The sequence below is a fragment of the Drosophila erecta genome, unplaced genomic scaffold (assembly GCF_003286155.1).
Source record: "Drosophila erecta strain 14021-0224.00,06,07 unplaced genomic scaffold, DereRS2 tig00000000-arrow-pilon, whole genome shotgun sequence".
Classification (NCBI taxonomy): domain Eukaryota; kingdom Metazoa; phylum Arthropoda; class Insecta; order Diptera; family Drosophilidae; genus Drosophila; species Drosophila erecta.
In genome coordinates this window covers 24,813,976-24,835,869 of record NW_020825194.1, presented here as the reverse complement: position 1 = coordinate 24,835,869, position 21,894 = coordinate 24,813,976, and the positions used below count along the sequence as shown (strand labels likewise).

The following is a 21,894-nucleotide window of genomic DNA, read 5'->3' as shown; positions in this document are numbered from 1 at the left end:
TTAATATTTAATTAAAACTCAAGTGCGGGTGCTGGGCGAACACGCGCCAAGAAAAGTTAATTTTCTTTTGGGAAATCCACCATGATATTCATTATTGTTCGGCAAACCTAATCAAATTGGGGTGAAAAATAACTACACAGCTGAATAATGCTGCAGCGAATTAAAATTTAATTACAGAGCGAAAATAGTACTTTTCTATTTTACATTTCACATTTATGACAATGGATTCTCTGCGGTGTTATTTATTGTTTTTGATTAACGAATGATTCATTTTGATGTTTCGTTCATTAAAAGAAATATATCATTTATTGAAATTCTGTAAAATGTTTATCAGCATTAAAAGTGCAATATTAACGATCATGGAATAAATTATACAATTTCTTAATGATTTTTGGGTTTGTTTCAGTATAATTAAAGAAAATCAAGTAAAGGTATTAGAGCAGAAAAACCTAAGCAAAATTAACAAATGTTCTTTGCAATCCTTTTGAACACTAATATTTTATTGTTAACAGAGTAAGTTGAATGTTAACGTGGATTACAAATATTGAAAAAATGATAATTTTCAAGTGTTTCGCATTCACCAGGTTATATTAGGCAGATATTAAGCGAAATGTTTCATGATGGTCATAGATACATTGGCTTAAACTGAAACTAATTGCACTTATTTAAACTTATAAGTTCGTAACTTTATTATTCTCTAATTGCCATCCCATTTAAAATAGCAAACAGCTAAGATAAAAAAGGACTGCAATGATAGCTCAGATTTTCAAGTATCCCCTTTTTTATTTGCTGCTGTTTCACAAGCTCGCTGAATGCGAGGATAAATGGATTATGAATGAGCAATTGCATTCACAGCAACGGAATATCATGTTCAAAATCCGAGTGCAAAAAGGGCCTGCCTGAAATGCAAATACACAAAGCGACAAGCAGCAAACAATTGAACTCTAATGACTGACAGGGTTCATTGGCAGGTCGCGGATCAGAATCCGATTTGTGGACTAATTGCGCTGCTCATGTCAAATGCTCAACTGGAGGGTGTGAGGTCGATTGTCTGTTTGTATGGCAGACAACAAGGGCAATCGAATAACGAAAGGCGCCAATCGGCCAGAATATTCGTGGCCAAAACACTTGACTTGTGCGTGCCCGCAAGTCGACAACTAATCAATCAGTGGAAGAAGCCCTCATGGTCCATGTGATTTCTCGCTTTTTTTCGAGGTACATCGTATGATGGATTAGGTCGGGCTGAAGTTTGATTTTCGTTTTCTTTCGACATCAAGCACTTTTATCGCCTCCGAAAGCCCATTTCAAGTTTAATCTCGCGTGGCGAAGTGACCAAAGAAAGCAGTGAGTTCGTTTAATTATGGCTTGATTTATGACTCAATTACCGTTTAATAGTCCAGACCGGATCCTAGTGCCCTGCTTTGATTTGCAAAATGTACGTACTTTCTCCGGAATGGCTTTTCGTTCCGTCACACTTCACTGGAGAATTTAATTTTCTTGAATATTTCTTTCTTTCTGTGGGATATGCTTTTCACTTTTTGTGCCTTTGGGCTGCCATTTGGCTGACTTTTTATTTATATTTTTCTGCCGGGGCAAGTTGGCGCCTCACACACACGCACACTTGAGCACAGCCACACACACTGGCACAACAACTTAAATTTTCGCTTGGCTCCTTGCGAATTCCGTCGTTGCTCGCTGCCTTTTAGCTTCGTTATATTTTCTTGAGTAGGTCAGAAGAAGTTGATATATCCGTTGCCTACTTATCTGGGCGTTGTTTTTGGTCGCTCCTTGTCAATGCAACAACTTCAATACGCACACAGCCACACATCATAGCCAAATCGCGCACTCACACACACTCGCTGGGTGGTATTTTTGAGAACGATTTTTGGGAATAAGCGCGACGCGCTCGGTTCGTTTTTAAGGCGCTTGGACGGTCGCCCGATTGCCGCTACCAAACAACACAAATATCGAACGTGAACTGACATGGAAATTCGCCATTTCAGCCAGCCAAAAAGAGGCCCAGGCCACAGGATGCCGTTCGTTCCTCTCGGCCAACTTCGCTCGGGCGTAGCCGATTCAAAGGCACTGACGACTGCAGCGCCAAACGGGCGGGCGACGAACTAACCGAGAGAGCTCTTAAAATTTTAGGGAGCGGGCGCATGGCATTTGCTGGCTTTTTTGAGTTAAAAGTCCCAAGAGAAAAGCACTCCTTTCGAAGGGGAAAGCTTTTCGATAGTGGGAAAACTCCCCTTTTTGTTGTACTTCGAAAAAATTTAGCTCTCTTAACTTGTTGCTAACGAACATCAGGTCGTGGATAAAGTACAGTCAAATATTTCTAGGCTAGAGGAAGGAAAAAATACAACTAACATGGGTTTGAAAAAAGTTAAAAATTATTATTATGATTATCTTATGCTATTTTACAGCTCAAATTGCCAACTAATTTAATTTATGTAGAAGGAAGGCCTTTGTATTTCACTGCAGAATTTTATATACAGTGGCTAAGGTGTCTCTTTTATACCCGTTACTCGTAGAGTAAAAGTGTATACTATTCGTTCGTTTTTCTATCGATTTGCTATAACATTGTTGAACTTAATCCATTTTTAAACCAAAACGCCCTAAACTATTAACTATGCCTGCGAAAGCATTTTAAAATTTGAATAAAAATAAACATGATCTTCATTGGGTTTTACATTGTTGAGTTGTTGACAAGAACGCTATAGTCGAGTGGCGTGAATTTTTAATACCAATTACACAGCTAAATGAATAGCAGGAAAAATTGAGAATAAGTATTAGAATAAAGCTTCTGCAGCTATGGCTGATACCCATCCTGTAACTTAGTTTTAATAACTAAGCATACAGCGTACAATAAATAAATAAATTACTATGCCCTTAAATATCTTTGATGATTTATTTAAAAAACATTCTTAATGTAACAATTTAAAACTAAAACTGGTCATGTTAATGTCAAAGTGTGCCCTTCGTTTTAACTGTACACAGTTCTTATACCCATTATTCGTACAAAAAAAGGGTATACTAGATTCGATTCCTGATGTTGGCACGCCTACAAGCTGTCCTAAGCTGCCACGATCAAAATTTTAGGAAATGTTTTGATTTTATTTCATTTGATTATATGTCTTCGCTATTTCTATTGGTTTACCAACAATTTTTTTACACGCCCACTTTAACGCCCACAAACTCAACTAATTTTGATGCAGAAGTACCAGATGCACTAGTCAATGCTCAACTGAAAGCTCCTTTGATTTTGCCATTTTAATAATTAAAATCTTTAATTTATCTTTTAAGTCAGCTGTTAACAATTAGCTTAAGCTCTAATTTACAGATAAACATCAACTAGTACCTGGCTTTCTCAATACACATGAAAAAACTATAACTGAAAAAACTAATCTGGAATTGGCATTGTGCATATAATTGGGAAGGTAAATAAATATGTGTAAATAATTTATAGATTTATTACCATTGCCTTTAGGTAAGGCAGCTGTTAGGTGCTTCAGGAAAGGCCAGTCTTGATCAGAAAATCGATAAGGATTAACGGCAGAACCGAAAGTGAGATAAAAGTGGTATCAACGACAACTTAAGTTCTCAGATCCATTCATTACTTTTAAATAAGTGAATCACCGCTTAGAATTCACCTCGAGCGCATAATCACCGCTCAGTTTGTATTAATTGTTATCAAAATTTCTTAAGATTAATTTGGTAAGGCCAGACAGGCTCCGAAGTTCCCACATGTCCAATTAAAATAGAAAAATGTTAATATAAAGAAGACAATCGAAGAAAGAAGTCGATTTTCTCGACTCTCAGATACCCGTCATTCAAAATTATTTTGCCAGACAAATAATAAAGTTAAAAGATATCAAACAAATTCAAACACCCGCCCAAATTCAAACACAGCGCAACACTAGGATACCGATAACGCGTCAACGAACGATACACAGCTGGTCACACTTGGACTGACCATCCCTGAAAGGACTAAAACCCATTGCACTACCTGGGCACACTAGTCGATGGGTATATAGTGAAACGTTTATGTTTTATTGAGTCCAATTAATGTCCCGTTAATTGACTAAGGACAACGATAAGAATAGAATCTCAGCTTAATACTAAATTCCTGTGATACTCTAATTCCTAATGTTTGATTTACATTATTTAGGGAGCCAGATAACCCGCTGGGCATATTGATGGTATACAATAACTGAAGATTTTGAGTGCCGCTTAGGGAGAGCGGCAACCTTGGTTGGACGAATTTCGATTAGATACGGAGGAGTCTCAGGACGCAACTAAAGACCCACTAAATGCCAACGAGATTATCGCTACCTACGAACCAGAACACTACGTCGACACCGAGTTCCCGAAACAACAGGAATCTCCACTCACAAAGCACGGTCCGCCCACAGAACCGATCCACAGAGGACATCAAAGATGCATGGGCTCCCACAGCTTTTAATAAATTTTACAAGGATCTTATTAATCTTATCGCCGCTGACATCGTGGATTGTGTAAGTGAGCTGGCCACAATTTTATTCAGAAATAAACAAACCAAACATTTTCTTACTAAAGAGGATTTTTTCATTGATGAACTAAAATCTTTTCGGAATTCGAAAATTAACCCTGTCATCAAATCAAACAGGCTCCGAAAAACAAAAATCGGAATATTCAAAAAATACCTATCGATTAATACAATAAAGGAGTCAGATGAGCTTTCTAAGCTTAGCACGAAATGGGGGAGCTATTTTCGTATTTTCCAGGGGAGCCGCTTGTACAGGATACAACCCTGGGATGTCTGTGGGATGGTTAAGTCAAAGACACTAGAATAATTATTCTAGATTAAAGAATTAACGATCAATTTGGGATAGGTTTATTTGCGAGTTTAATAGCCTGCTAAAGCCCAAATATTGAACTAAGTAAGGAATTGAACCATCTTTACAATTTTGGTGTTCATACTCGAGTTTTATAGCTGATAGCCCGCTACAGCCTAAATATTCAACTAAGTAAGGACAAGAACCATATGTAAAAGTTTAGCAAAGGGACTCAAAAACTTTTCCCCAACCAAAGCTTCATACAAAAATATCCTTTTAGTTTTCCCAGCCCTTTCAATAATAAGAGCTTCCAGGAAGCGAAAGCACTTTCACGGTACATGAAGCTCCTACGGAAAATTTTGGGTTCCTTGTGCTTTGTAGTTGTTTAGTTTTAGTTCTGTTTATCTCCGCCAGCTGCGTTCTGATAAATTCCAATTTGCTTTTGAAGTTCATTTCATTACTAAAAATAAAATAAATAAGTTCATTTACTTAATATTAATAGCACTTCATTGGCAATGGTAAAATTTATGAATATTTTATGCAAGTGCTAAATAAAATGTTGTTACGGATGGTCGTTCCAGATTATTAGAAAAATGCATTTTTAGGAGCATTAAATTAAATGCTGCTAGGATATGCTGACTGCGGCTTTTTCAAAAAATATAGCTCACCTGCAGCTAAGAGCAGGGAATAACTCAGTTTTAATTTCACATTTTCTTTCAGCAAAAGGTAGAGATTTGAACAGTAAGAATCGGGGTCAACGGACAAAAATAATAAAAGAAAGTGGTGCATAGGAGTGTGTTTGAGGCTTGGCAATGATTTTAGGTTTGGGGTTTCCTTTTGTCTGTGGCGTCGCATGAAAGCTGTGAGTGCAACTGGCTGCCGGCCTTATAAATCATAATTTCCAAGAAATAAATCCTTCACGGACAATTTAACCGCTGCACCCGTTTCAGGGACAAAACTGCAACAGTCGTAGGAACTTCGTGTCTCGAATTCCGTATCCTTTTTTCGTTTTCTTGGATGTTGCTAGGGGTTTTGCGTCTGGCAGCCAAAGGCCAAACAATAGAATGATGAACGGAAATGCGATTGTACGAGGGAATGTACTTTTTCTTTGGAGATGACTGAGCCCTCTGATGAAATTAATGGAAGATGTAGAATTAATTTCGGGTGGCCCGACTCCATCTGCATGTGAATGATACGAAGCCTGGCAGCTGGTCAATGTCCATCTCCCTGGCAAATACCTCACCACATACCTTCGCAGTTGAAAATCAAATTTTGTGTTGGGTGTTCCGTAAGTATGCTGATGATGCATTTGGTTTTGGGTAAGTATTTCGCAATATGGGAGCCACTACAGCAACTACAAACCCCAAGCGAAATGCATTTCCACTCAAGAGAGAATGCGTACAGAAGGAAAATGTTCGAAAGCTGGTTGGCTTATCACGAGTTGATAATAAATCATGTACTTTTACAGAGTCCATATTCAATATAAGACTCTAGAGAAATATGAACATATGTAGCCATTTCGAAGTATTTAGTAGTTATACAAGCAATATGGGGCTAGAAGTAAAAATATTATGAACTTGTAACCTAATATTTTTTGGTGTAGCCATTCCAGCTTTTGCATATGCAATTTAAGCTGCATTCTCATTGGGTGTCCATGTGTCTGCTGTGCTCCAAGCCAATCTGCATCGATACCCGACGCTTAGCTACTTGCATTTCACAGCGCGCTCAAAAATGTAATTTACAAACCTTTCTCATGCAATGGCTACTTTCGACGGAGGAGCAGTGCTGGAGATGATGCCAGTCCGAGTGCTCTGGTCAATTTTGGAACATGACATTCCGACAATAGTCGGACTTGACTTTAAATGACCAACATTTGCATGCCCGCACTAAACACACTCCGAGGAAAAACATTGTAGGAAAAACAATCGTCAAGAAATAATGTTAAATGATTCATATTGATGATTTGTTAGAGAAAGCTTCTTACATTTCTTCCCCCAGTCGTTAATTGCGCACCACATTTATATTTTCGCATATTGCAGTTGGCAATTTGAGTTCGCACTGGCCAAACATCGGCACGAGTTCTCGAAGCCATTATTCCATGGGTTCCCCAGACTCAGGGGGAACACACCGAACCAGTAGACATGTGCAAGCAGTGTGCGCAATCCCACTGTATCCCGGGTATCCCCTCCCATGGGGCACCATGTCCCCCGATATTCCTCTCTACCAGGAGCTAATTAAAGCGCGCACGCGTGTGTGATATGCCACGCCAGATGTTAGCTGGTAGATGTCTCAGCCAACCAGCGTCAAAACCCAAGGAACATGTCGCAAGGGGAGCGCAAAAGTAAAGCAGTAGCTGCGGAATGTACACTGGAAAAAGAGTACTTATTTGCAATGCAATGTAGAAATGGGGAGATCGCATCCTATGTATACTTGTTTCATAAACACCATCTATTACAACTACTTTATTGAATGCCTCCCTTATATGAACACTTCTCATTATGTACCTACAGCATACATTTGTGTGCTTTAATAACTAAGCACTATTAGTGAAAACCACGGGGAAATTCCATTTCTTGTATTGGACTACATTTTTGAAACTATTTTCATAGGAGGTGTTCGGCACTTTGCTCAGTGCATCTCCCTCCCTCTGCCGGATCCTAATCTCTACCGCAACATATTTTAAATTTAGCATAACATCGAGCCCGCAGAGGAGGCTGGATGGCATCTTTATGCAAAGGTCGCCTCATCAACAACATCTTGGGATGCGAATGGGACCTCTGCCGCCTGACTGCGGGGTGTTTGAACTGAGAGCCAGCGACGCGAGTGTTGTTTTGATTTGGTTTTGTCGCCGCCACCGCCGACGCCATCAAAAAGGTAAACAAACACTTTTTATTTTGTCCTCCGGGGACGTTAAGTACAAAAATTTCAGGGGACTTGAAATGGGCTTGAATGGGACGCTTGGATTAAATCAGTTAATGTAAACTATGTATTTAAAATATTTCTTAGAATTTATTATGTTATACGATATTTTCCACATCATGCCACAAACTATCAAGTAATTTATATTTAACTTAGCAAGCATTTCTACAGTACTACTTTAAATTTGTTGAATATTTTTTGATTTCAGCACTTAATGTCACATGTGCCTTGCCCAAAGATAAAATATAAAAAGGAAATTGATGGATGATAACTCGGAATCCTAGCCAAGCTCCCTTATTAGCTTCCTTATGGCGGGCGGACGACAATAAGCGGGAAATTGTCGTCACTAGGGAATTCAAATTCGATGGAAATTCGCTGATTATATCTGAGGACGCAGTTTAGTTCGACTGAGTCCGTAGACACGATGCATAAATTTGCAGCCATTTTTAGCAGCTAGCAGTGCGTCTGATTCCCAAAGATTTTAATAAATGAGCGCAGGAAAAGCAGTCGTTTGAAATGCTGAAAAGCACTTGCCACACCATGCAAAATAAATTTCACTCTGAACTGTGCAGATAAACCGGGAATTGAAAATCAAAAATGCATTGGCATGGAACGAACGAGCTTCCCCACTCAACTTTTTTGCAATTCAATATGGAATTTATATGAAATATGCAGTATTAGAATTATTACAAAGCACAAAATGTGCGAGCAACTTTCAGTACATAAATACAAAAAATAGCAAAACCAAATTTTTAAAGCACATTCGGCAATTTGCATACTACACTTTAGAAAATACACATGTAGAAAATACTGTAGCCCAGGTGCAATAATCTTTTCCATCAAATCTGTATACCCTTTAATTCCGAAAAACTGATGGACTAATTCAACGTCATAAACTGGCATTTGTGTAAATTCATAAGCCTTTCGGTGTCATCACCGCATTGACAAAGGGCATCATCAAACTCGGCTAATACACGTTGTAAGCAATTTCTGTGCATTACTGCCAACCAAAAATATGGGCCAAACAAAAGCCTTTGGAGCATTTTTGTTTGCAGCTAGATAGGAGCGCTCGACCTACGCGAATAAAATACATTTTTCAGCAATAACAATAAACAACAAATAACACAACAAAATCAGCGATACATAGAAACAACATGCTTTGGCGTATGTTCTCGCAAACCCAAGAAAAAAGTATATAAAAGTAACACACAATGGGGAGTTTTTGGGCTGAGTTTTTCTATAAAAATGTTGTATGATTTCAAGCTTTTCCTTTTGCTTCAGATTTTATTTCGGGTTGCACACGGCCAATTGTTTTGTTTATTCCGTTCGGCTTACTGTTCGTTTTCTTTACGGCGAACTGGTAAATAAATTGCACTGAAAGTGCAGGGAAATAGTTAAGTGATTGATTTAGTGCTGCCTGGAGGCGCCCATCCTCTTTCTGAACATTTTCCCCGGTTTGACAGCTTTGGGGCTTGGAAAGTTGCGAGCCGAAATTGATTTCAATTCGGGAGTTTTTGCCAACAAATTGAGTGCTGGTGCGCGAATGGGGGGCTGAAAACTTCCATGAATGTATGAAGCCCCAAATTTATTAACAATGAAATGCGATAGGTGGACCAGAGAATCGGGGAATGGTCGCGAAATTTGGCCTGATGCTTTGACCCGAAAATAGGGGTATGGATGAAGCCGGGATCATATTATTGAAAATTTGCATTTTTGGTACAATCAGGAAAATTTGAAAAGTTGAATAAATAGATTGAGTGAACAGAATGCACAAGTGCGCGTTTTAATTGGAGGGGCAATGCGAATTGCCTTAAAGCTTAAAGTCGCGAAATTGTTATATGCTCTTTTATAGCCTGCTTAATCGCAGTTGGCCAAACGAAGTGTCTTTCGAATGATATGAATAACATGAATAAACTAATTTCAATGCAGCAGTTATTCTGCAAAACTGTGTTTGCTAGGATTATTTAATTTCTTAAAAAGGAACTACAAACTCTCTTTGAAAAACCTGCTGTCGTCGCATTCAAATTCATGGCCTAGAAGTTGGCAAACCAACGAACCGATTCCATTCCAAGGCGGTTGGGGTCTTTAAGCAAATTACAAAGGCAGTGCCCGGCTGGGGCTTTTGAGTTTGCACAAACTTGCAGCTTGGCTTAAATACTTCATGACTTCCCGGGCGGCACGATGCGCCTGCCACTTGAGCCGCAAAGCGGCCATTAGCCGACTGATGCAGACAGCTGCGAAGGATGGCTGTCAGTCTGAGCCCCATCACCCATCAACACACTCCCACCTCCAAGGACGGCTCAGAATGACGGCTATCCACGCTCCCAGGAATGCTAACGTGGTACAGGGAAAGGGCTGTACTGGCAACTGCCAACTGGTAACTAAAGGCACGCCAACTATCTCGCCACTCAGCCGTGCCACTTGAGTTATTTTGCAGCTCGCGATGATAATGGTAATGGCAATGGTAATGCTAATAGAGTTGAGTATTGGGCCCAGATGAAGATGCTAAAGGGAATGCGAAGACAAAGACGCCGGCAATTCATCTCGAGCCGCGGTAGACTTATTCGTTTAATTAGCAGCAGAACTCCCAGGCAGCCGGCCTACTACTTTACAGCCGTTTTAGCAGGTTTTGGCATAAACTTTTATTTGCCATTTCTGGCTGTTGAATGGCACACGTAAATGGCGTCTTAAATTGTCAGCTGACGCCGTTTTTAATCACATCGAAAATTGCGCTAAATCATTTTCTAATTGCCTCCTCTTGGCAGTGGCTCACTGCGGCCGGAGTTCTCTAATGAGTTCGCACATTTGCACGATGTGTCTGCCCAACTTCCAAGCTGTTTGCCATATCTCCATGCATATCTACCAGACACCACGTACGCACATGTGTCAATATGAAGCTGGGAGTAACCAGAAGCCACTGTGCGAGGAGATTTTTATGGGCTCCACGCCGAGTCGAGTTGCTTTTCGAGTTATTAAGATAGCGGCGTAGCTAAATTTTTAAGTGGACGCATTTATTCTTTCTGATAAGGCATCATTTTCCATTGGTTATACAGCTTATATTAAATTAGTGCAATGCTTGGGTTCCAATATCTGCCACTTCACTTAATTGGTATGTTTGAAATATCCCAAATTTCTAAATCTCTTTTAAGTTAAGTACCTAAAATTTTCTTAGGAAACAAAATCATTTGAAAGCCAATTTAAATATTTCCCCAAAACACCATCTCTGGAAATATTTTACACGGCATCCAAGCTCCGGCTTGGCCAAGTTGACCACCTCCACTGCGAGCCATGTCCGCTCTGTGTGAGCCGTGTTTGCATATTTGTGCTGCAGGCTGTGTGCTAATTATGCCGAAATATGGGGTATTTCTTGGTTTGAGGATGCTCGGATTTTCCGGCTTAGAGAAGACGTCTATGGGTGCTCGACCAGAGTGGCTCTTGTCACGAATGGGCGCCCATTGTTGCTGCTGCCAATTTGGCTGGGATGTAAATGCCTGAATGGGCCATTAGCTTCCAATTAGTTATTGTTAATTTGTCGTTTGGTCCTTGCAGGCGGATCCTGTGGTGGTGTTGCACCTCGGCAGTTGTCCTTCGAACTCTGTGTGGGTTTATGATATGAATTTCGAAGACGTTGTATTAATTACGGCTGCCATGTCTTGGTTTCTGGTTTCGGTATTGAATAGTTTTGCAATGGCTTTTCTTATGAATTTGATTAGTTTGTTGCTTGGGAGTGGATGGTTTTAATTGATTTCCTGTTTCAATCATATAGGTCACAGGAAACTAATATGCAACATCTAGGCCATGTTGAAAGATGGTAGTATCATAATAATAAACATTTAAATAATAAACAAGAAGAATGCTAGAATGTTGAGTTGTTCGACTATCAGATACCTTTTACTAAGCTACTAGTAGTGCAAACGGGAAATTTCAACATTCTCTGGAATATCGGTAGAAATTGGGGATAAATTAAACATTTTGTAGAGAATTACACAGGAACATTTAGAGGTATGCCACTTCAAAATTAGATTAAGATAAGTTAGGGATTTTAGAACTTCAGCCTTGGAACATTCCTTAATTTTTTTGAATTTCTTTAACATCATAGCATCAAAAAATGTACAACAAAATTTTTATAAAATTAATTTCTAAATTTAAATGCAGATATTTAGAGAATGGTGCCGTATACCACTTCAAAATCCGATTAAGATAAGTTGAACTGGGTCGGAAACGCTTTCCTCTGCCTGCTACATACTTTTCAACGAATATAGTATACCCAATTATTCTAGGAGTAACGGGTATAAAAATGTAATACTAATTGCTAATTACTAATTAAAGTAGTCACTGATATTTCTACGTGAAGTTAAAAACGATGACAGGTTGCAATGAACTGCGACCGTTATCCGTATGTTGATCTTAGTGATCCGTTGTTCCAAAACAAGTAGCAAACTCTTTTCTTCTACTAGTGGTAGAGAAATTTCCAATTGCTCCTCGGGCAGCAGCAGTCCATTTTCCTTCCAATCTGCGCGGCTTTTCCGCCCAAATTGCTGCACTTGCGAACTTGTTTTGTCAACCCTCGCGGGCCACAGGCTTCGACAGAGGTAGTACATGAAATTCGTGTTTATTTTGGTACGCGCGTGGCAAGTGCAGCGGGTAAATGTGGCATGCCCCTCATCGTCGGGCACGTATATGTACATATCCTCCACGGGCACAGCGCAAAGCCGGAGCCATCAAACGCCCGGAAAGTGGAGTCAGCGCCGGGGGCCAAAGGGTTGTGCACTTGTTGTCATCATCATCATCTCCAGCATGCTCATCCACAGTCACATCATCCGGCGAAATAGCAACATCAGTAGCAGAGCACACTGAGAGAAATCTAGGTGCCCTACACTACTGCAGCCACAGCTACTATAAGGTAGTTTATAATAAAACGCTATTTCGTTAAATAATAAATAATATGTTAGTTGGGTTCCTTCTACTGAATAGTAATATTTCAATTCGAAATTTTTAATAACCCGCAAATTGCAATTCTAAGATTGGATGTTAATTTATGGCGAACAACTTTATAAGTATAATTAAATATTGAGGCAGAAGGAAGTCTGGAAAAGAGAAATCTTCTTTAGGTGCATAGTGGGGAATTGCATAAATAACAGGGTGCACTACAAAGTTGCACTGGTTGACTGGTTGCATGATGACGTTGATTATATTTCGGAGGCACCAACTGTTGTCTCCTCGTCCGCGAAAAACAAATCCCCACTAAAAGACCCCCGGTGTTGCCAGGAGCACTTCTGATTGAAAGAGGTCTTCTGCGACGGTCTTACTTGTAATGCTTCCAGCGCGATTGATGTGTGTAGCCGCAATCTAAATGCAAAGCAATGCATGTGGATTTATTGTGATTTTCAGAACTGCTTCACCCTGGAACCACCCTTCAGATACTTTAAAATATTGCGTTGCTCCTTTGCATGCAGCATGGAAGAGCGTTGTGTTTTGAGGACTAAAATGTGCGAATACTTTAGAAAAAATCCAAGCCCGGTACCTACTTGTCTGCCCAGTTGCTCAGCAAGTCGACTTCTGCTCGTTGAAAAATTGCGTTTTAATTAAAAACGCTCAAGTGCACTTAAGTGTGCGCTTTCTCAGCCACGTCAACAATCAGACAGCCAGCCATTTCCCACCCACTCCCACTTACAACCAGCAACACCAGCAGCCAGCAGCAGCAAAAACAATATGCGCAACAACAATGGCAGAGGGACCAGGAAAAGGCACAACAACAATTAAGCCGACAATAGTCCCGAAGTGTAAAAAGCACAAAAGACAACAAACAGTGCAGAAATAAAGCAGAATAAGAATATATTAATCAGGGCGAGGTCGAATATCGGACTCTCTACTTGCAGGCAATGTAAATGAAATTGGTAAAAATATATTATCACATTTAAGTGATAGCTGTAATACATCTCTGCAGTACATTATTTTTAATGTGGAAATTAATTTTTAATTATTATTTTTAATTTTCAAGAACTGTAAGGTATTCTTCTACGCATATGCCAAACGGTACAGTTACAAGATTGTGGCTGAAAGAAACACTTCAATGATCTTACCGGTTATGCTTTTCACTAGACTCACGGAAGACTCTTGCTGTACTCGACACTATTACAATTTTATTATACAAATTTTTAGCCCCCAACATTACCAAACAGATACCAAACCCCGTTTTTTCCCTGCACTGTTTTCTTATATACGTTGTTTCCATTGGCATTGTGTCCCGGTCTACATAGATCTATGTGCATTACCAAAGTTAATACGCAAGAGCACATGAGGGTATATCGAGCTGCATTGCAAATAAGCAGGGAAATTTATACCATTTTGCGCCGATTTACACAGGGACCTGGAAGAGAAGACACCGGTCCCTGTTTGCATTCAGCTCCTCAGTGGCGTGCAGCAAATGAGGAAACCTTCGGTTGAATTGCTACTTTGCCTGAGCTTCCCGGGCTGCCTGGTGTGTTTCCCCCTTTGACAACATGAAAGATGGGGAGATGCGCTTCCTTTGAGGCTTCTTCAGGGGAGTAACTGCAGTTGCAAGTGGGTCTGATAAGCTGCTCGGTGTGCCTGCAGGAAACAGGATATGACATATTTATAATGCGAAGCAGATGCGCACATTTCGGCCGGAGCTGCGATGTCTCCCTTTTCGATATCACGAATTAATTTCATGCCATTTTCATAATGTGCCTCGCTGCAGCTGCCTTTGTCGTAATTATGAAATAATCGGAGTCCTTTCGGGAATAAAAATGATCATGAATATTCAACCAGAAAGGTGCAAGCCGAGATGCTCGCGAAATTTGCATTGCAAAATGTATAATAATCACAGGAGCCCGATGGAAAAAGGGGTAATAATAATAAATGGCTAATTGAATGCAAATGACAAAGACATCTCGATTAATTCATTTTTGAAAAGGCAGGGTCCTTGTGAAATAATTGTGCAATGCAAAAAGAGCGCTCTGAAAAACTAGCTCAAAACGTAATTAATAAACAGTCCAGTGGAGAGAAAAACCAATCTGAAAGGTAATTTAATTAGGTTGGTTTAAATTAATGCGAAAGCCGATGCCAAAAAAACGTATCTAGATGTATGGGGTATATTATCCAAACTTAAATTGCTATCTAACGCACTTAATGTCGCTTTCTGAACGGCCAAGAGAGTGCGATGAAAGGAATTATTTAATCCCATTTTAGTTTCCAGTTGTGCGGAATCTCGGATGCCATTTGCATGGACAGACCCACCACTGACCACCACTTTAATGGAAACTGACCCAAAATGAGAAGCGCAGCAAAGGGGCAGGGAACTGGGACTTGGGCTAAATGACACACACGTAAGCAGCCACGCGTTAACAAAAAGTGTCGAAACTTTTCCACTCCTCATGGTTTGTTTTTCAGTTTGAGCCCCCTGGTTTTTATAAATGCATAAAATGGGCGGGCGCGGAACGGGAACGTGAGTTGCTGGCTGCTCAAAAAGGGAAACTAGAGGAAAACTTGTTTCATTTGCTCACTGGAAAAACTTTCGTGCCGCCGCCGCCACCGCCGCATCAGCATTAACAACACTTAAAATGCCTGCGGCGTTTTTCCTTTAATACAAGTGACAGTCCGAAGTGCGGTCGTTCAGAGTTTTTCTTTTTTCGCAACCTTCCACGGCTGACCACTTGAAGAGGAGACTCCGCTCTGGACCCCATTTTCAGAGGACTGGGTCCGTTTTGATTTAGTCAACGTTTAGATTCCTTTTTTGCGGCTTTTGTTTACTCGGTGCTTATTTACACCTCTTTTCGGGATGGCTCGAGGGCGATATTCGTAAACGAGTGTCATTTAGTTTCAGTTGAGTGAAAGACAGATTTGAAACGAAATCGTCTCTGGACAGATTTAAATGCAAACGAATGAATTCACTGTCTGCTTCATTTGCATATGCACAGGGGACCTTAAACACACAGACCACAACAAAGAGCCTAGTCTCTTAACGCTTTAGCTAAGTTTAGTTAAATTCCAGTTAGCCTAGCTGGGCTGAAAATCAATAGCCTATTTTACGCCAAATTTACTGCCCCAAAGCCCATGAGGCAGTTCTGGTTGCCGCTGGCTGTGTTTTCTGCTCAATTGGTTTTGGACCACTTCAATTTGACTCGTTCCGCTGCAGAGAAATTTCCCCTGATTAGCGGGAAGTTCGGGCCAAGTTTACGGAGCGGAATTCCAGCCAAAATGAAGCGGGGGAGAATAAGTTTGCAATAATTCAACTTGCCTTTTTTCTTGCCGGAAAAATGGTTGAATATTTCGTATTTTATTATACCTGTTCCTTGTACAGTAGGGGTTTTACTAGATTCGTTGAAAAGTATGGAAAGTATGAACATAAAGTATTATATACATATACTGTTATGTCCGTCCGTATGAAGTTCGAGATCTCAGGAACTATAAAAGCTGGAAAGTTGCGAATAATCAGGCACATTCCACAGATTCCACATTAATTCCACGCCCCCTCTAACGCCCACTAACCGTCTACAACTCTTAAACTTTTTAACTTTTTTTTTAATTTTTATTTATTTTATTTTTTTGCTGCCAACTTTGATATGAAATGTTTAGCCTGCACTCCCACCAGTTGAGTAAGGGGTATCTGATAGTCGAGGAACTCGACTCTTGGTTTTGTATGTTCGTATCTTTTATGTTCGAATACTTATATATTTGCATATACAAGGTGGACTAAAATAACTACTGTTCAGCACATTTGATTTTAAATTGTTGCTGAATCGCATTCAAAATAATAATATTACTGTTACAATTTAAGAATCTTCCTCAATTTTGCCTGTGTATCTCCATTTTTTGTATTCCACTTTACCAAGTTTTTTGGCGAGTCAACAAGGCAAAGATAAGTGCATTTCTTGGGGCATTTCTAGAGCAATTTTTGTCTAATTTATTTGCACTTCACTTTGCGCTGGCAGCCTGAAGTCAAATACTTAACCACTTTAATTCCGTCTAGAGCCGCTTTCTCCATTTCAGTTCCTTCGCTTTGTTTTGGGTTAATACTTTCCATCTATGGCAACCTAAGCGAACCCAACTGCATTCATAATTTCCCGACTAAAGGCATATAATTAGCACCAAATAAGCTGGCTTAACATAGTGCACTGCCGAATTAAATCATCCGCTGGGCTTTTCCTTTATGGGAATGGCTGCTGCATCTTTCCTGATTCTGGCCAGTAAGTAAACGCTCTTTTCGTCTTTCCTTTTGTGTTTCTGCAACTTGGCCATTGCCGACTTAATTAGAGTTGGCTTTCATTTGGCACCGTTGCCTCTTCCTTGACGGTTTCCCTTGATTTTTTTTTGTGCTCCGCGGCCTTCGTTTAACTCGGTGTAATGTGGCCGCCATATGGCCAGAACCAGGACCCAATTGCAGTGGCAGCGGCAAAACACAATTACGTTCGCACTGGCTTTTTGTGTCATTTAGCTTTTCTAATTTCAGTCCCATTCTTTCAGTTATCCTTTCGCCTGCGCCATGGGCAACTTTCGTTTTTCACTTGATTGCGACGGTTTAATTTTTTCCTATCTAGGGCTGAAACTGGGCGTGTCTCTTGGCAGAATTATGCACCACGAAATGCAATTATGTAAATGTCCTTGTCGTTGGAATCGAAGTTAATTAGATTGCAAATTGCTAGTCATTCGACCCCAGATCCCTGACTCAATGCACCAAAAAGGATTGTGACTGGGAATTTAGCAAGAAATCAGATGTCAGCTTAGTTATTTAAAGTCTGAAATACAACCGAAGCTAAGGCAAAAAAGTTTCAAAGGCAACGAAGATATATGCTAATTATATATGCTGTCAAATGAATATTCGAAAAAATGGGAAACATAATTGTATTTAGTGGTTTTCGATCATAAGCATAAGTTTTCGCTAAACAGACATTTTTTTAACACAAATTTTCTGATTAAATTTAATCAAACCCGGATATATAATATACATAGAAACGGTCTGAAAAATATTGGAAATTAAATCACAGTTTCATTTATTGTTCTTATATTTTTTATGTATATAGTTACTGAAAGCTTTGGCCTTCCGAATTTATCTTGTTTCAGTATGAGTAAGAAAATGTTTGGGTTAGAAAGTAAGGGAAAATACAAGTCGAATGTTATTATTATTTAATAAACGAGAAAAGATTTCTTTATCCACATCATTTTTATTTTGTATTTCTGTAGAAAACTAAACGCACTCACCAAAAAAACTTATTGCTGAAATTGCAGTTATCCTTTCAATTTCTATTCAATTCGTAAGCAAACTGGGCTAATTTGTTTATGCAATCCATTTGGCACCTCAAGCGCCATAAATATGAAAACTAAATATATATCTAAATATATAAGAACAAAATACGAGCATTTATTGAGAAATATAACAGGCATAAATAATAAAATGTCTTCAACCTGAGAAATGTATTTTTCGATAAATTGACAGCCTGCAAGCTAAACTCGTTCAAATATAAGCAATTGGGGCCGGACCAAATTGTTTTTTAAGTTTGCATTCCCATTCAGAGATGAAGGCAAGAGAGAATGTTCCCCGACTATCAGATACCTGTTACTCAGCTAGTAAGAGAGGAGAGTGATATTTTAAGATTTTTTAGCCGTATCTATAGAAATTGTCACAAAGTGGGCGGCAAAGTGCAAGGCACTTATTAAATTAAAGTGGGTGTGGCAACGTTCTGAAGTAACGGCTGCGTGCATTTTCTTTTATAATTCCCGCGATCACAGCGTTCATACGGACAAACGGACGGACAAGATCGATAACATATGTAAGTTGTAGGTTCGATTCGTTTCCTTCTACCTGTTAGTACTCTCGATTTACTCTTCGAGTAAGACATAAAAAATTAATTTAACTTTTTTCCGCCTTTATTATCTTGCTTCATAGAAACTTGTATGGCTTGCTTTATTGATGTTTGGGCGTTTGGGATGAATGTGTGCCGCCGCATTGACGTCGAATTTGGTTATTTTTAAATGCCCTGCTGACGTTCCCAATGGCGCTTCTTCGGTGCGCCTGGTTCGAGTACTGCGTCTCGGGCACGGGGCTTCGATTTTAATTAACTTGCAATTAAAGAAAATTTATTGGCGCACTTTGATGGTCGTAAATTAGGTACTCGAGTTACTTCGAACATGTCAAGCTGGTAAATTCAATTTCTCCGAAAAGGCGTTTTAGGTGTGTGGCCAAAAAAAAGAAAGCCGGGCGTGAAGCTCTGCGAAGCTGTCGGCCGTTTTTCCCCTTTTCCTTTTCCACACACTGAAATGGCTTGAAAGGTGACATGCCGCAAATCGGTGATGTGAGGTATATGGGTTGTTGGGTCTAGACTTAAGTCAGCATTAGTATTAAGCCAACGACTAAATATCTAAAGCGAATAAAATTCTGTAAGAGAAAATTTTGGAACATTCACTAGATTTACCCTCTTTAAAAGAAGAAAACCTATCTAACAGGTCACTAGTGGTATTTCTTTTAGTCCTGAGACTTGAACCTTACCTAGTTTGAAAAAAACCCTTTGATATCCTCCCTTTTGTGTAGTGGCCCAGCCAAATTGACGATGAAGTGAAGGCGCAATGAAGAAGTCAAACAAGTCACTTAGCTACTGCAATGCAAAAAGCCTTGGCAAATAGAAGTAGACCTAGGTCATAGGCAGTTTTTGCATTTTCCCCACTTCTTGGCCAAGAGCCAGGCTGATTTAAGACTTTAACTTGGCTCCCGCCTGCGCACTTAGACTTGGAGATAGATTTGCGGCAGGAAGTCTTAGATAAGAGGAGTAGGAAAATCTTTTCACCCGACTCCCAAAGATGTCTATTTACATGTGCTTAAAGAGGAAGTTGTGGAAATTTCGCCAAATGAGATATGGTAATGACCAGGAAGTTTTGGGAAATTGAAGGTAATGAAAGGCCTCTTGCTAATGACTAATTTTTATATGATAATAATTATGGTAATGGAGGAAGTCGACGGGATATGTGCAGGATGCAGAAACGAGAGTGCTCAACGCGTAAATAATATTTGCAAAACTCAGATTTATATATGTTCAGAAACGGTTAAGAGAGCTCTACAAATCAGGAATATTATACTGATAACCTGAGGCGCCTTAGCAAAAACTCTTCCAATTAGCTTTTGAAAATGGCAAAATCGAATATATATGCGTACAGTAGATAATGCGCCAGTTTCGCGGTACAAAACTAAATACTCACAACTAAGAGAAGACCGTATCTAAGAGAAAAGATCTCGAGAATGCTCAGATGTTCTTCCGCCGGAATAGTCCCCAAACAGTTGCAGTTTGAACGTGGATCGTGTCGGATGTTGATCGCTGTGAGTTTTTCGGCTCTTCAGGGGAAGTCTTGTGGCAAGCTAAAAGCAGTGAAATAAATCTTGTACGTGATCCAAAAATAACGCCAGAAAATATCTGCAAAAGGGGGACAAAAACAGAGCGCGTGCCAAGTGCTCGAGTGGAAATGTTTACGCGCAGGAGGCTCCAAAGTTAATCAGTTCGAAGAAGTAAAGTCGGCACAGTGATTTATTTTAGGTGTGGTGCAGTCGTTAGTGAATGAAAAATAATCGAAAAGTTTTCGATTTATTTGTGCAAGACCGCAGAAAGTGACAAACGAAAACAGAGTCCTTGCCAAAATCGTTTTGCGCATTTTTCGGGCAGATCAAACATACAACAAATCAAGCGCAAATTGGTAAGGCACAAGTTTTCAATTTTACAACGCGCATAATTATCGGCAATGCATTGGCCAAATAGCCCGTGAAAATGCATTTCCAAAAGAAATATTTGGGTTAATTAAGAATCGAATCCTCTTCACGATGAAAAATATGCAAAATAATTAATATAAAAATGTGGAAATATATTACACGTTTTTCCGTTCGTTGTTCGAGTAAATCAAGTGAAATAACTTCTTGTGGAGCTCGGGAAATTTCCCCCTATGCGAAATGCGAAAGTGCGAAACAGAGGAAATATTCTGAAACTCAGTGATGTGTGACGTTCGTAAACATTTCAACATATGTATAAGCAACGTTAATAATAGAAAACAAATATAATCCGAATACTTTCGCAGATTATCCGACTACACAAATTTCGAGGTGTTTATTGGATTCAAATTCGGGTGCTCCCAATTGCAAATTAGCTTTTTCGGGCTTTAAACTAAATCCCTTTGCATTGCACAAAACAATTGTGTAAACAAATTTAGCTAAATTGCTTCTGTTGCGAGTAACCGAATTATTTAAAAATAAACAGTGCACTTAGTTGGCGCGATAGCTCGCCACGCCCACCGCCCACTCGTGTGTTTTTGCGAGGGGGTCCAAAAATAAATCGCATAATTCGAAATAGTTCGGCACGATCTTCTGCATTTGGCTGGGGTTTGTTGAACTTTTTGCCGCTGTTTTGCATTGCCAGCTTCCAAATTTGTTTTCTGCAAGTCGGCTAGAATTGGTTTCGACAACTTTGTACTGCTCGTACTTTATAGTTCCCATTTCATTTGGCGCGTCAAAAGTGACAGCTCTCAATGCGCCGACATTTCTGTGCTAATTATGCAAATTTCGCTGTGTCCGTCCGCGTGTTGTACAACGTTATTTTCCTGAGGTTAAGGGTGCCTAACCCATGGGACCCCGGCTACGAGGCCCTTCTGCCATCATTTGCATCACAAAAGCGCTGGAGCAACTCTCGCCGGGATTGTTACACCGCTGGTGGAATATAATTTATGACAGTGTCACAGCTGCTCGGAAACTATGTCGAAGTGTTGCAACATTGACTCTGCGGTCCAGGGGTAAGAACACGCCTTTCGCTCCAATTTGAAGTTATTCGGGCGGGCAGCACACTTCAATTGACCCACAAATAGCGCCCTTTTGCCATCCAAATGCGGAATGGGCGGCTAAGAGCCTGCAACAGAGCACGAAAAGCATTCCGCGAATTGTTTTGACCAGGCCAAGTGGACCGGCGGAAAATAAGTGACTTCGCGACAGAGTAATCCAAATCAAATCAAATCGCTTTGTCCAAGCTCCAATTGCGCTTTTCCTCTCTCGCTGATTTTCCCATTTTGCCAGCTTGTTTCCATTCGGTGCGTTTCCTTTCGCCAGCTGCCAACTGGCAAGTTTGTCTTGTGATTTCTCCTTTATTTTAGAGCATTCCTCTATTTATTTATTTTT

General features: G+C 39.9%; 2 protein-coding genes across 2 annotated transcripts in view; one reads left to right on the top strand and one right to left on the bottom strand.

Annotated features, from left to right (window-relative positions):
• The window catches only part of LOC113563754 (acetylcholinesterase-like), a 43,526-nt gene extending 41,516 nt beyond the window's left edge, over positions 1-2,010 (bottom strand). Inside the window, exon 1 of the mRNA XM_026976100.1 lies at positions 1,386-2,010. The gene's annotated coding sequence lies outside the window, so the exon portion shown is untranslated. The remainder of the gene's footprint in view (positions 1-1,385) is intronic.
• Positions 2,011-20,020: 18,010 nt separating this feature from the next.
• LOC6553311 overlaps positions 20,021-21,894 on the top strand; it is a 37,159-nt gene continuing 35,285 nt past the window's right edge. The window contains exons 1-2 of the mRNA XM_001979172.3: positions 20,021-20,061; positions 20,276-20,432. The gene's annotated coding sequence lies outside the window, so the exon portion shown is untranslated. The remainder of the gene's footprint in view (positions 20,062-20,275; positions 20,433-21,894) is intronic.